At 38.4% G+C, this 13,857-nt stretch overlaps 1 protein-coding gene across 1 annotated transcript in view; it reads right to left on the bottom strand.

Annotated features, from left to right (window-relative positions):
- The window catches only part of LOC114944622 (uncharacterized), a 109,284-nt gene that overhangs the window by 64,727 nt on the left and 30,700 nt on the right, over window positions 1–13,857 (bottom strand). The window lies entirely within an intron of this gene.

The raw sequence follows: 13,857 nt of genomic DNA on the forward strand, positions 1-13,857 counted from the left end.
CGTAATATCCTGGATGTGTGTTATCCTGTACTATATTCTCTTCTATACCAGTCTTCGGATAAAAATATTTCGTAGTCTTCGCTGATCCAATCGTCTCGCTGGTCTCTAAGAAAAGTGGTGGGGCCTTGCATGCGCGATGCTCTAGTTAATGTCAAGTTTGACCAACGGAAATTTGTCGGATATTTCAACGGTCAAACCCACCATGCAAGCGTCGAGCAACTTGCATAATTCAGGTGTCATCGTTCGTAATCTACTGCTCGAAGCAAAATTTCTCTCTCCACATGCTTGAGAAAATTACATGCGTGTGTGTGTATATGTGGTCTTGAATAAAATCGCCATTATATAAATATTCGTTTTTTTTCTACTTTGCCTAAATAAAAAGCTTAAAGAAAGTAAGCTGTCTTTTCATTAATTTCAATCCGTCAATTTGCGGTTAATTGCGCAATAATTATATTTCTCGCGGATATTATTTATAAGAAAAATTTTTTTTTCAAACCGTAACGATGCTTAAAACGAGTTCTTCTATTTTTTTAATCTTATGATGGCTTTCGGTCTAAAGGTATAACGATATATACCATCGCGGTTAGTCAACTGTGACGGGGGAGAAAGAAGAGGGAGAGGGAAGAAACGATCCGTTGCTCCAGTTAACGAAACCGTACCGGACATAAGGAATATCAATATCGGCCGGCAGCCTCGTCCAGGTGTGGACACCTTAGCGCATCCCTCAACGGCCGAGCAAACGTCCGAGAATCTATTAGAGCATAGTTTTTCCCAGACCGCCATCGCGCCGGCCACGTTCGTCAGAATACATCGAGCTGGCCACGAAGAAGGTCACTTATGCCTAACGGATTTTTTCGACCTGATTTAAATAGGTCCGTCTTTTCTCCCTCCTTCGCCGCGACGGACATTGTCCAGGTAAATTTTCGTTACCGGCCGCATCGTAAACGGAAAAAAGTATTCTCAGGTAGCCAACGCGTTCATGGGAATGAAGAAAGTTGACCATTCGCTCGGGTCACTCGATGATTTGGAATTAGAATATCTCGCAATCCCTTCTCTGGGATCTCGGAGATTTTTCTCCCATGAGAGAGAATTTTATTTACCTGATATGATTCTCTTCGGACCGATGACGACCGCTTCAGATTTCATCCCGAGGACCGATGAAAGCGTGTGAAAATTGCGAGAACACGATTTATGAACGATTCATGGACCAAGGAGCATTTATAAAATGGTCTTTAGTGTTAAATTTTTCGGCTTATAAAGAGAGAGATTATTATTATTATTTTATTATATAGATTTATTAGATAATTTTTAATGACCAAAAAAATTTTGCATCTGTTTTATAATAATAACTTTCATTTATATATCTTTCGTAAAAAAACACGAATATTCCTGCGTTAGGGGAGCGCTATAGCATCATACTATCTATATTATTGAAAGTTAAACAAGGACACTCAAAAAGGTGCTTCCTGAACGCAGTTTTAGATTTGTGTTTCATAGTCAGATATGGTACAGATGATAGAATTGACTTATTGTTAAAAATATCTGCAGACGATAAATATTATATCTATGGTGATAAAAAGAAAGGACCACTAACGGTATCTTTTAAGTTCGATCTTTAGGTTGCATCAGTAAATCAGTGTGAGAAGAATTTTTTGAGTCAATCTTTAGGTTTTATCAGTAAATTAGTGTGAGAAAAATTTTTTGAGTCGCGATCTTTCATATCTTACGAGACATATTTTTATAAGAGAGCGCGAGATTATTAAAAATAATAATGTTAATATTTTTTTAATACCTGCAGTTTGCCGACAAAATTGTTCAACAAAACGATATTGATTCTATTTCGTGATTATATATTTTGTTAATATGTTTTTGAAAATTCGAAATTGAAGACTCTCAAATAATCAATCAAATGAAATATCTATGTTAAAAAAGAACGAGGCATAATTTATTCTTAAACTATTGCTTAATTTTGCATAGTAGGCTAATTCTTGCTTAAAGCGAAACAATTTTTCCTCGGAATATAAGATTAGAGGCGCACTAATATGCACATAAACATAGAATGTTATCGGCATTCGTGCAGCATCGCGCAATGCTTACGCGTTCTCATTGTTAGTCATTGAAACAAAATAAAGCTAAATGTCGCCGTTGGTCTGTTTAAGCTTCCAGAACCACTGATACGTTCCGATTAACATAAATTTGCAGACCGAACGTCCGGTGTGCTGCCCTGTGACGCGACAGGCTATCTGCGTGGTAACAGACTATTTTGCATACGCTTGATCCTTAAATACTGCATGTTCACATAAATGTGTGGTCTCCGTTTCTGCGCGCACGTGCGGGTATTGTGTGTGTGTGTGTGTGTGTGATACGAAAAATATATATTTCACGACTATCTAGAGACCGAGAGAAAAATGACATGCGTCACGCATGTAAATCATAGAATTTTTACATTTTGATTGACTTCAGAATATTTCAACACGTATTAAATTTTAATCACAATTTTCTCAATAAATTTTATCCGCGGCGCACTTATAAAACGCTAACGTTTAAAGTCCAATTTTTAGATGATCTGTAATTTGCGATAGAATTCGAAGCAGAATTCTGTTTGTAATTCCATATACTATATAATTCCATGTCGTGTGTAAAGGCCATGGCAAATGGAAAAACGTAAGCGGAAGACGTAAACAATAAGCAAATCAGCATTTCTTGGTTTGCTAACTGCTTACGCACGTCTTATCAAACCGTGAGAATATACTTGAATTATAATCTACTTAATACCGAAAAATATTTGAAAAAGTATATGACGTATACAAAATATTTATAACAAGTAAAATTAAAAGATCGTCTCGAATAGACGTTGTCTTGTAAAAAAATATGCAAAAAATAAATATGCAATAAGATATATATATGAGTCACTTATATCGCTACACGTTCTCTTTACTCATAAATTGCTACAATTATCATATCGACACGTGTATTTTGAAATAAGAAAAAAAAATATATATATGTGTATATATATAAAATATATATAAATATATAGAAAAATAAATTCAATAAATAAAGCTTGAAAATTCTCGCGATATAAGCGGACATTGCACAGACATCGACTATAATCAGAGCAACGTAGAGAGCATCCTGGGCGACCCCGGAGATCAATGAATGATCGAGCTCGCGCGGCGACTGATTAATATTCATGCGGATTCATAAGGCAAGGGCAGAGAAAAAACGCCAATCCTGATTAGCCTCGAGTATCGGGCGGCTATTTGCGTGAATGTAACGATGATGTTGCGACGTGCGCGCCGAACGGAGTCAGAGGTCACTGTAAACAATCCCACGTGTGGGAAAGGCCGAGCCGAGAACTCGGCAACGAGACACGGCATCAGCATCGCGCAAAAAAAAAAGAAAAAAAAAGAAGAAAAGGAATACAGATATAACGAGGGATCGACCCGAGAGGTGGCGAACAACGTGCGTCTCTTTGAAGGAGTGCGTAGAGAGAGACCGGAAGTCGGCTTTTCGCGTGCCCATCCAGAGACGTTGTCCCACTTTGGCCAGCCGCGAATCCATTTCGTTACCGCTGCGTTTGAACGTAATCGCGAGCAACGACGACGACGTCAGGAAGCGACTTTTGTAACGGTGGTTGACGATATGCTAACTTTATTTGCGTCGCGTCGAGATCGCGATACTCGACCGTTTTCGAGTAATTGCGCGAGAGGTAAAATGTAACGGGAGAGAAGAGTGATAAATTAGAAAATACAAGATAGAGGGCTCTTATATATAACGACACGTTACGTAAAGTAATTAGAATAATTAGTTATATCCCCCCATTTTCTCTTCTCTAAGAAAGAAAAGTATAAGTGATTATATTAACTGTGCTCTAATTATACTTATATACAGCTTAATTAAATTGATTCTAATTAATTAAGATTTAAATAATAAAATTATATTTAGAATATAATTATATATAAAAAATATATATGTAAAATATAAAATTATATATAGAGAATATAAATATTTTTCCTACTTCTCGTAAATATAAAAACGCGAGAAAATTTTATTGCAGAGAGCTCAATCAATTAGATTCGGTGCAAATCGGCGCAATTTATTTCCAGCTTAAGAAAAACGCGTAGTAAAACGCGCGTAAACGTTTTTCCACCGATATTTATTATCAGTACAGGGAGACAATTTTTACAGTCTAACGGTGTGTGAGAAGTTATCTTCCTACAACTTCTCGCACGAGCTCACGTTTCGGATATAATGGCAGTGAACGCGATTTCAGATAAAAATTGTCACGCGAGATTTTCATGTCGCTACTTCGATCATGGATTTCCGCATTAGCGTCTGCAAAAAAAATATTCACGCTACTTCGTCATCATCACGAGTTTCGGAAGAAACTCTGACCTTATAAGTTTTTATTGGCAATTTTCCAAATATAAATTTTCTACGAAAAGTTAATGCTATAAATAATCTTGCTTTAATAGAGAGAAACAGAGAAAGAGTGAGAGAGAGAGTAGTAATAATTTTCTCGTCTGAAAAAAAAGGTTATCTTTCAATCTCTAATTCATTTGTTTGACAAAAAATAGTAATTTGGATTTTTTATGTAAGATAATCACTCTCGTAACCGTGGAAATTTTATTAAAAGCGGAGAAAACTTTCCTCACACGCGAATCGAGCGGCTCGCGGTAACATATGTTCCAACAACAATGCTACGTGAGTTTATTACAGCGATTGCGATCAGATTTACTATCGAGGAAAAGTCGGCAGATTCATATATAAGTAAAATAAGAGGAACAAAAATGTTTAAAAAATATCTTCCATATATGTAGCTTTCATCATTTCTATTAACGCTTCGATTAATGTAATGGATAATTTTTTACAGTCTAAAAATACGCCGGTTCAAGGGACCAGATCCATCAAGGGGTGTAACGCGGGTAAAATAAGAGAAACAAAAATGTTTAAAAAATATCTTCCATATATGTAGCTTTCATCATTTCTATTAACGCTCCGATTAATGTAATGGATAATTTTTTACAGTCTCAAAATACGCCGGTTCAAGGGACCAGATCCATCAAGGGCTGTAACGCGGGTAAAATAAGAGGAACAAAAATGTTTAAAAAATATCTTCCATATATGTAGCTTTCATAATTTCTATTAACGCTTCGATTAATGCAATAGATCATTTTTTACAGTCTAAAAATACGCCGGTTCAAGGGACCAGATCCATCAAGGGCTGTAACACGGATAAAATAAGAGGAACAAAAATGTTTAAAAAATATCTTCCATATATGTAGCTTTCATAATTTCTATTAACGCTTCGATTAATGCAATAGATCATTTTTTACGGTCTAAAAATACGCCGGTTGAAGGGACCAGATCCATCAAGGGCTGTAACGCGGATAAAATAAGAGGAACAAAAATGTTTAAAAAATATCTTCCATATATGTAGCTTTCATAATTTCTATTAACGCTCCGATTAATGCAATAGATCATTTTTTACAGTCTAAAAATACGCCGGTTCAAGGGACCAGATCCATCAAGGGTTATAACGCGGGTAAAATAAAAGGAACAAAAATGTTTAAAAAATATCTTCCATATATGTAGCTTTCATCATTTCTATTAACGCTCCGATTAATGTAATGGCTGATTTTTAGTCTAAAAATAGCGGCGGTTCAAGGGACCAGATTCATCAAGGGTTATAACACGCGCGAGTGTAAAGACGCGAAATAGTATATAGTAATAAGAAAAAATGGTAAATACAGATCGAGCGAAATCTCTCGCCCGATAGAGCTGTCTCTCGGTCTCTTTCAACGGGATAATCGCGGTTGAAGCAGGTGTCCCCGACAAGCGTGGGAGACTCGAGCGCGCGCCTCCCGGCGCTGGTTCTCCCAACCCATTACTGTAACGAACCGCCGAAGGGTCGTCATGGCGACGCCTGGAGAAACACACACGTGGGGTGTAGCAGCTCGCTCTCCTTTCTTTTTTTTTCCCTCCATCCCTCACCCTCGCCATCCCTCTCCGCAGCGCTTTTCCCCCTCATTTCCACCCACCTGGTTCTTTCCTTTTCTCTCACCCCTTTTTCTCCTCTCCCTCACAATCTCGTACGCCCCCTTTTTCGTCGCTCTCGCTTCCCTTTTCAGCCCTTTCTCGAGCGCCCTCCTTCGCGAGAGGGCGAGAGAGAGAACGGCGGAAAAATAAATGTACACTGTTCTCCACATTCTGGCTGTCTCTAAATAAAGGGGCTACAAGGGGCTACATAGAGACGTTCGTATATACACGTTTGTGAATTAAAGCCCCCGAATGTGAGCCAGCGGCGTTACCATGATGGCCGGGGCCGGTTGCCATCGCGATACCGGCCACAACATAAAATCACTTTGACGATTTGTTTGGGGCCATTGATGCGCCATCACACATACGGGAATCAATTTTATCCCGGGATATTGCCGCCGGTTGTTGTCCACGCCACTCCTTCCTTCCCTCTTCCGAGTTTACCACCCTTTTCGCGTCATCGCGATGAATCGTCCCCGGGACATCTAATATCCTCGGAAAATATACCTTCTCTCTCTCTCTCGTTATTTCTTTCCTCGAATTGTGTCCTCGATGGACAGGGTTGGAAATGACTACGTCGCGTTATTCTAATTTCTTTTAGCGATCCGCCAGGTCGCTCGCGTTGATGGATCGAACGCGATGAAAGAGCCTTAATGATGTTCCTACGCGAGAAAGTCCGGTGTATATATGGTATATATTCATGTATTTTATCTATCTCATATGACTAAGTGAGGTCTTATAGCGCGATCGGAGTAAGGCACTCTAATCGCGATTAATCATGAGTTTTTAATTTTCATTTAATTTTTTTTTTTCTTCTCGTTACTTTCATTAATGCTCGCTTCAGAGTCATCGCGAGGGATAAGCTCTTATAAGCGCAATGTAGAGAGTTATCATAACTTTTATGCGAGATATCGAATAGGGGTGGCTTAGGTCACCCTTATCCTGTCATAGATTATTGATTTCTGCCGCTACATCATTGCGTGTGTCACTATTACGAGAGTCCTTGACCAACTAAGCTTTCTTTTAATGACAGACATTATGCGATTAACTACGGAAAAATATATTTCAAAATATATTTCAGAATATTAATATTAGTTTCCGAGAGTCAGTAAGTGTATCGAAATAAAGCACTACTTCTATTTATAAATTCGTGACACAAATAGCAGAAATTGTATTTTTGTGCATTTTAATATTTTTTTAATATTCAGGATTACTTGCACATATTCGCAAGCAAGATATAATTTTTGTAAATTAAAAATACTCGTGTATGCATATCCTTTCCAAGCGGAATATCGGTTACTCTGACTCCGGAGTATCAACGATGTAGCGTAATGATGTAGCGTTTATTTGCAAATTTGAACGCGATTAAACGATTTCGTCCACGCGATAAATTCTTATCTGCCACGTTGTACTTGTATTATTACGTACTCAGCCTTATGTATATGTATATATGTCTGCGTTAAGTGGAATGTGATCTCAAGTTCAAGCTCACACGCCACGAATAGTCGACTTTGTTCGCATAGCTCATCTAAAGTGTTTTGCCGCTTCATCACGCTATAACGCAATTAAAACCGATAATCACGCTCTTATCTATATAATCGTGTAGCCCGTCGCTTTCGGCTCCGAATCAAATTATTAATCGGATCATTAAATTTAAATACCTACTAATATGCGTGTATAGCGATATGAATATCATTACATCATTAATATACAGATTTGATATATTTTCAGAAGTCTATCGATATCATTTTATTGTGTAGAATTAAGTGAATATATACAATATGCATAAACTTACAGGATAATGATAAAGGGACGCTATTCAAGTTATTTTCCTTTCATTGTTTCTCTCCAAAATACGGAAAGTTTATATTATATAAAATATATAGATAAGTATAATATATTAAATAATTTTATATATTTTTTTGTAAATAATAATCGTAGAATAATCATAAGAAACTTTGTCATGTAGAAAATGATATTTACGTTAAAAATGAAAATTCGTCGTAGTAGATGCAATAACGGAACTTACTCGCGATTCCTCTTTTCTTGCTCCAAGTCAGACTGGTACTTTCGATTGTATCGCGCTGAAATAACGCGATTCGCGCAAGAGGAGGCGTTTACTTGACTTTCCAAGTCGCGTATATGTACGGAATATCGGTACGCGACACCTACAGATAGACCGACGGACGTAAACGTCAACGGGAGAAGGCAAAGACGGTTACGTGATCCGCGATTGTTATGTAAATATCGCTGCTCGCTTACGCGCAGGGACGCAAAGCGCGCGTCTGCATTTTTTTCTCTTCCATGTGTCTTCTTTCTCTCTTTCTTTCTTTCTGTTAGATATCTTCAGCACCTTCAACTCGTAGAAATCAAATGACGGCGCGTAATTAAAAATTGAAAGAGAAATATAATACGTATTAATTCTTCTTAAATTATAAAAAATTTTTTTAATGTATATTAAATCTTTGTAAATTGCTGTGATATAATTTTGTTACACACGTATATGTGTAATGTGTTCTATCTCTTAAAGAGAAAACAAACTATAAAATATATTGAGAATCGATAAAATAAAATAAATTAATAATATAAAAATAATATAATAAATATATAATATATATATAATATATATTATAAATTCTACAGTATGTAATTAAATTAATTTCATTGCTATAAATATTATGTATTATGATTAATATGCATATGTGAAATATTCTGCATTTCATGCCGAGAGGTATAATTTATAATTCAATCATCATTACGACGTGTGTTAATTATCGATGCGCCAATTACGGAACGCTTTATTCTTTCATCAAACACGCCGCTGTAAGTCATTAAAGTCCCCGCGTCTGCCGAAAGAGATTGAAATTGCCAACGCAACGCGCGCGCGCGCGCGCGTCGGCCTTATTTTATTCGATCAGAGCACTCTATGCTGCGACGACGCAACGCGAATTATCCATATTCGAGTCGCAGTTGCAACAGCACGCTGGATGAAGCGCATCCATGCACCGCGAGATTTTCGCAATAGTAGCGCATGCAGCAGCGATATATCGTATTATGATGACCGATGAGGAGCGTCCTTCCTACCATCTCTTTTATTGGCCACGCCGATCGTTAACTAAGGCGCATCCAGCCTTACAGCTCTCCGCGCTTTCACTCCGCACATGCCACGTGATCTTGGTTTTCCTTTTTTCACCGGCTTGAGGAAACCGGCGCGGCGCGTCGGTCTCTCCCTCTCTGTCTGTCTCGAAAGAGCCACGAGGAATCGCGCTACCGCCGATACTCATGCACACCCGCTATTGTGTTGCCTCCAGGAGGCATATTTCGCCATGTTTACACCGCGCGGCCACCTGCTCGCTCGCCGGTTATGGCCAAATTGCCCCGTACGATTTGGGAATCTCCGACCTTTAATGACGCGTTCGAGCGCGCCGGTTGCACGGAGTTTTTCTGCGAGTCTCTCCGAGGAAAGCGAAAGGTGCGCGCCGAGAGAATGAGAGTGCGCTATTAGAACGAACGCGTGCGCGTGTACTCCCTGAAGAAAATAGAATCGACTAGGAAAAATTTAATAATCGAGAAACAAGTAATAAAAAAGCCAGTGAATATTTGATAGATAATAACGATATCGTGTTCGGAGGGGAAAAACGATGACTATAGACAGTATCGTTATGGATAACGTATACATGTCCAATAATTTCCAAGTTACACAATAATTTCGAAATCAGGAGCGCGCACGATATCGCGCGACACATAATCGTAGGGAATACGGAATTGTCGTCGTCTTTCACGCGGAAAGGAAGAAAAAAGAAATATGTATCATATCTGCGAAGAGAGTACCGTCCTGTCCCGGTGCCTCGCATAATCATCGTTCAGGGGAAACAAGAGCGGGCGCTGATAAGAAACGCCGATGCATGCGCTTATGTCGCATTCTCGTTTGACGACTTTGCGAAGGAGGAAGAGGAGCAGGAGGAGGGAAAAAAAAAGAAAAAAAGACGCCCGCGCTACCGACGATAACGATAAACGGCGTATCGGCTATTCGTGTTCCCTTTTTTTTTCCTTTTGTCCTCGAGTCTCTCGAGCAGCGACTCCTCCATACGTTGCATAATGCATAATGGCTTTCCACGTAGCTCCGCGATACTCCGTTTTGATTCTCTCATGGAAAGTTTTCTAGGAAACGCAACCGCGCTAATCCTTTCACCGGTCACGCCCGGATATTGTTGTCAGCTAATCAAAATCGGGAGCAACGTTCTCCGGAGCGAGAAGTTATTCGAGACTAAATATTTTTCATGTGTCTTCTTTTTTTTTTTTTTTTTTTTTTTTTAATAGAGATGTGCTTTATTTATTTTCGCTGAGTTTATTGAGAGGGAAATTTGTTTGTATTCTATTGGTACACACATTAGTAAAATATTTTTTAAATAATATTTAAAAAAGCGCACATAGAGGAGATTATATAATTAATCACATTTCCCCTAATGACGTCTCTTCAAGTATATTTATTAATCGCGAGTAAAAATGTTTAAATGAGTAATTGTTGATAATGATTTATAATTTATAAATAATTTATCATTTTTTTTTTTTCACAACTGCATAAAAAAGTGTAATGTTACGAGTACAGACGATTTGAACCGTGGATATATATGCAATTTTCTAAAAAAATGATGACGCATCGTGGAGAGAGAGATGATTTCAGAACTTCTTTATTTCGATGATTTGCCAATCTTTGCGAGAAAAAATATCGCGCTGATAATTAGAAAAAAAAAACAACTCCATCGCGCTCATAAAATTCGCGGTACAAAGTATAAGCTACCTTGTTTCGTTAATTTCACATGCTTCGCTATACGTTAACCGTAACAGCACGATCAACGCGGCAGATAAGCACATACGCGGAAAGAACAGAGAGCTGATATAGAGAGGCAGAATATTTTTGCGATTACCAAACTTTGCGTTCTTTACGTTCGAACGCGCAAGCGTTCTCTCTCCAGTTGTGTGCACACATTTTGCTAATTTCTCCCGGCGAAAATTAGATTTGATAAGAGAGATTACTCCTATATATATATGTTCGAAATGATGTTTCTAACGAGAATGCGTCTGAGATACTTTCTTTTACATATTTCATAATTTTCTTCTTTTCTGTAAAAAATAGTAGCTTTCTTCAATTTTTATATAAAATTGTAAAAAATTACGGTTAAAAATTATTTTTTTTCCCTTTATATATTCTTATTTTAAATTTGCAATTTATTTTATCTTAAATTTCACGTTTTGATACGAGATCGATGTCTAAAGATTTTATTTATCTCCGTTTTGCGAATATCAGTAATATGTCGCGAATTTCGAAGTTTCCTGTAAGGGTGATTTTACAGCTGCCACCATTGCACCTGTAGGCCTCCCTCGTTAGAAAGTTTCGAGTTGGTTCATTGGCCGGACAGCATTCTATCCCTCCAATAAGCGAATACGAAATACGAGGAAAAACCTTTTTTTATGTCTTTACTCGAGGACTCTTGTATAGTCGCCGAATTTTTTTTTTTTTTATTGACAGAACTTCAATCGTAAAACACGGTGAAATGACCCGCGATAAAACGGTAAAATGGCACCTACGCCCCTTTCATCGTTCTTTTTCACAGCAAGGGCTATTCTCGGAAGCCCTTGACAAGGACTGCCCCTTTCTCTCTCATTCACCATCATCTCCCCGCTTTTGGAGGGATGGAATGCGTTATCCCCCGGCCAATGAACCGTTCCAACCTGGAGTTCCCAACCTGAGAGAGGGATACAGGTGCGATGGTGACAACTATAAAAAACGCCCTTATATATACATATTAAAAAATTCACAAGTGAGAGATAAAATAAAATATAACACGCGAAATTTGCATTTAATATATCGTCTCTCGTATCGTGCGCTCAAACACGATTCTTGGGAATAAAAAATATAAACGATTGCAATAAAAAAATAATATCGAATAAAACGCATAACAAATATTTAAGATTACATAATATCGGATGGAGAAAGAAATCTTGTCGAGCCTAAAATAATATCAAACAAATTACGTAGATTGCATATTTGCCTTGTAATAGCTTGTACAAGCTGTGGATGTCTCGTTCCTTCGAAACAAACAATTAGTCTAATCATCAGTCTGTCCACAATTCTGCGTACGCAACATTTTCGCAATATATCGTTTCGGACTCACTCCTCCCATCCGACGCGCGATGCATAATTAAAAAAAAAAAAAAACATCCGCGTACGTAGATAGGCAGGTATCTCTGTCGCTCTCTCGCGTGAGCGGACAGCAGCCAGCCGGAGAAAAAGGGGGAGAAGAAACATACAGATATACCGATCGATATGTGCCGTGACCAGCAGACGCGGGCGTTCTGCACGTCGCGTCGCGACGCATCGGGCGGGATCGGGTCGGTTTTTCTAGGAAACGTTCATCCGCCGCGGGATCGACGACCGTTACGCGAAGATGCCGATTAAAACCGAGAGAAAGAGAGAGATAGAGATATAGAGAATGGTAACGCAAGGTAATGTAAATGCGGATGCGGTCGGCGCGTGCGCCTGCAGTAGGGCACGGCAAGACGACAGCTGTTTCAGTCCTCAGGCAACATCAGCGTTGCACCTGCTTGCTTGCCTGCCTGCCTGCCAGCTCTCGCTCGCCTGCTTGCTTTTGCTCGCCTGCCCGCTAAACCCACCTATATCTGCCTCTCCTCCACGCGACTCGTGCGAGCATCTAACGCGCACGCGAATCCCTCGGATTCTCTATACCTTAGGTCCGCGGATCAATTAGGACCTAAACGGATATTTGTATTGAGAATTCAATCTCAGGGTGTGTGTTGGTCCAGCAGACTCGGTGAACAAAATTCTCTCATTTTTTTTAGATTTTTCCGAGACCAGAAATTATATTTTTCCCTGACTTTTTTTTAGTATTATTTTTTCCAAATATATAATTTGCATATATCTATATGATAAATCGGTTCAATGTTAAATCATGAAATGCTTGAGATATTTTTGTCGGCAATGAAAAGGTTCGGAAGTTAAAATAAAAATTTATTCAATCAATTGTTAAATCAATCTGCATTATGTACGATAATCGAAGATTCCGGATGCGTCTGCCGATTTGTAGCTTGAATGTTATATTCAACATTTGTCTGCTTTTTGACTATTTTTTATTGTACATTTTTTCAAAAAGAGAAAAAGGAGGGAAGTATGGACGGGTCCGCAGAGGTGAGCAAGAGGGGGCAAGCTTAAAAAAATTAACCATTTGCACTCCTTTGGAAAAAATGCTGGAATTCACTTGCCTATTTAATAATATTTAATATAAAAAAGGAAAATAAAAATAATTAAATTTAAAAAAATTAAGAAAGGAAAAAAGATTTTAATCATTCCTTCCCCTGAAAAAAATCCTGCGGACGCCCATGGAGGGGAGGAGGGAATAATTGCAATTTTGTATGCAATGCACTCCAGTTTTTTATTTTTTTTTTTAATTTTTTTTTTTCAGTCAAAGGGACACCGAGATGTATCGGAACAGCGCGTGCGTATTCATTAACACCGCGGGCTGGGCCTCAAAGTGCATAATGTAAACGTCAGCACCCGCATGAGCGGTCATCGCACGCGTTCGGGTGCCTCCATGCTGGCGCGCGAACAAAACGTCCGAAATTAAATGGTTAACGGGATTTAAAAGCCGATTCTCTTTTGCCGCGTTTCTTCGATACGCCAATTTTATTTTTTCGTTTAATTAAAGTTAAAAAAATCGATCAATCAATCGTCAAGTAAAATTACTTGAACGCTGCATTATCTCTTACGTCTCCAACACCCTCGAATCTTAATTTTTTTTT

Source organism: Nylanderia fulva, unplaced genomic scaffold (assembly GCF_048542155.1).
Source record: "Nylanderia fulva isolate GAGA-0341 unplaced genomic scaffold, ASM4854215v1 Scaffold25, whole genome shotgun sequence".
NCBI lineage: Eukaryota > Metazoa > Arthropoda > Insecta > Hymenoptera > Formicidae > Nylanderia > Nylanderia fulva.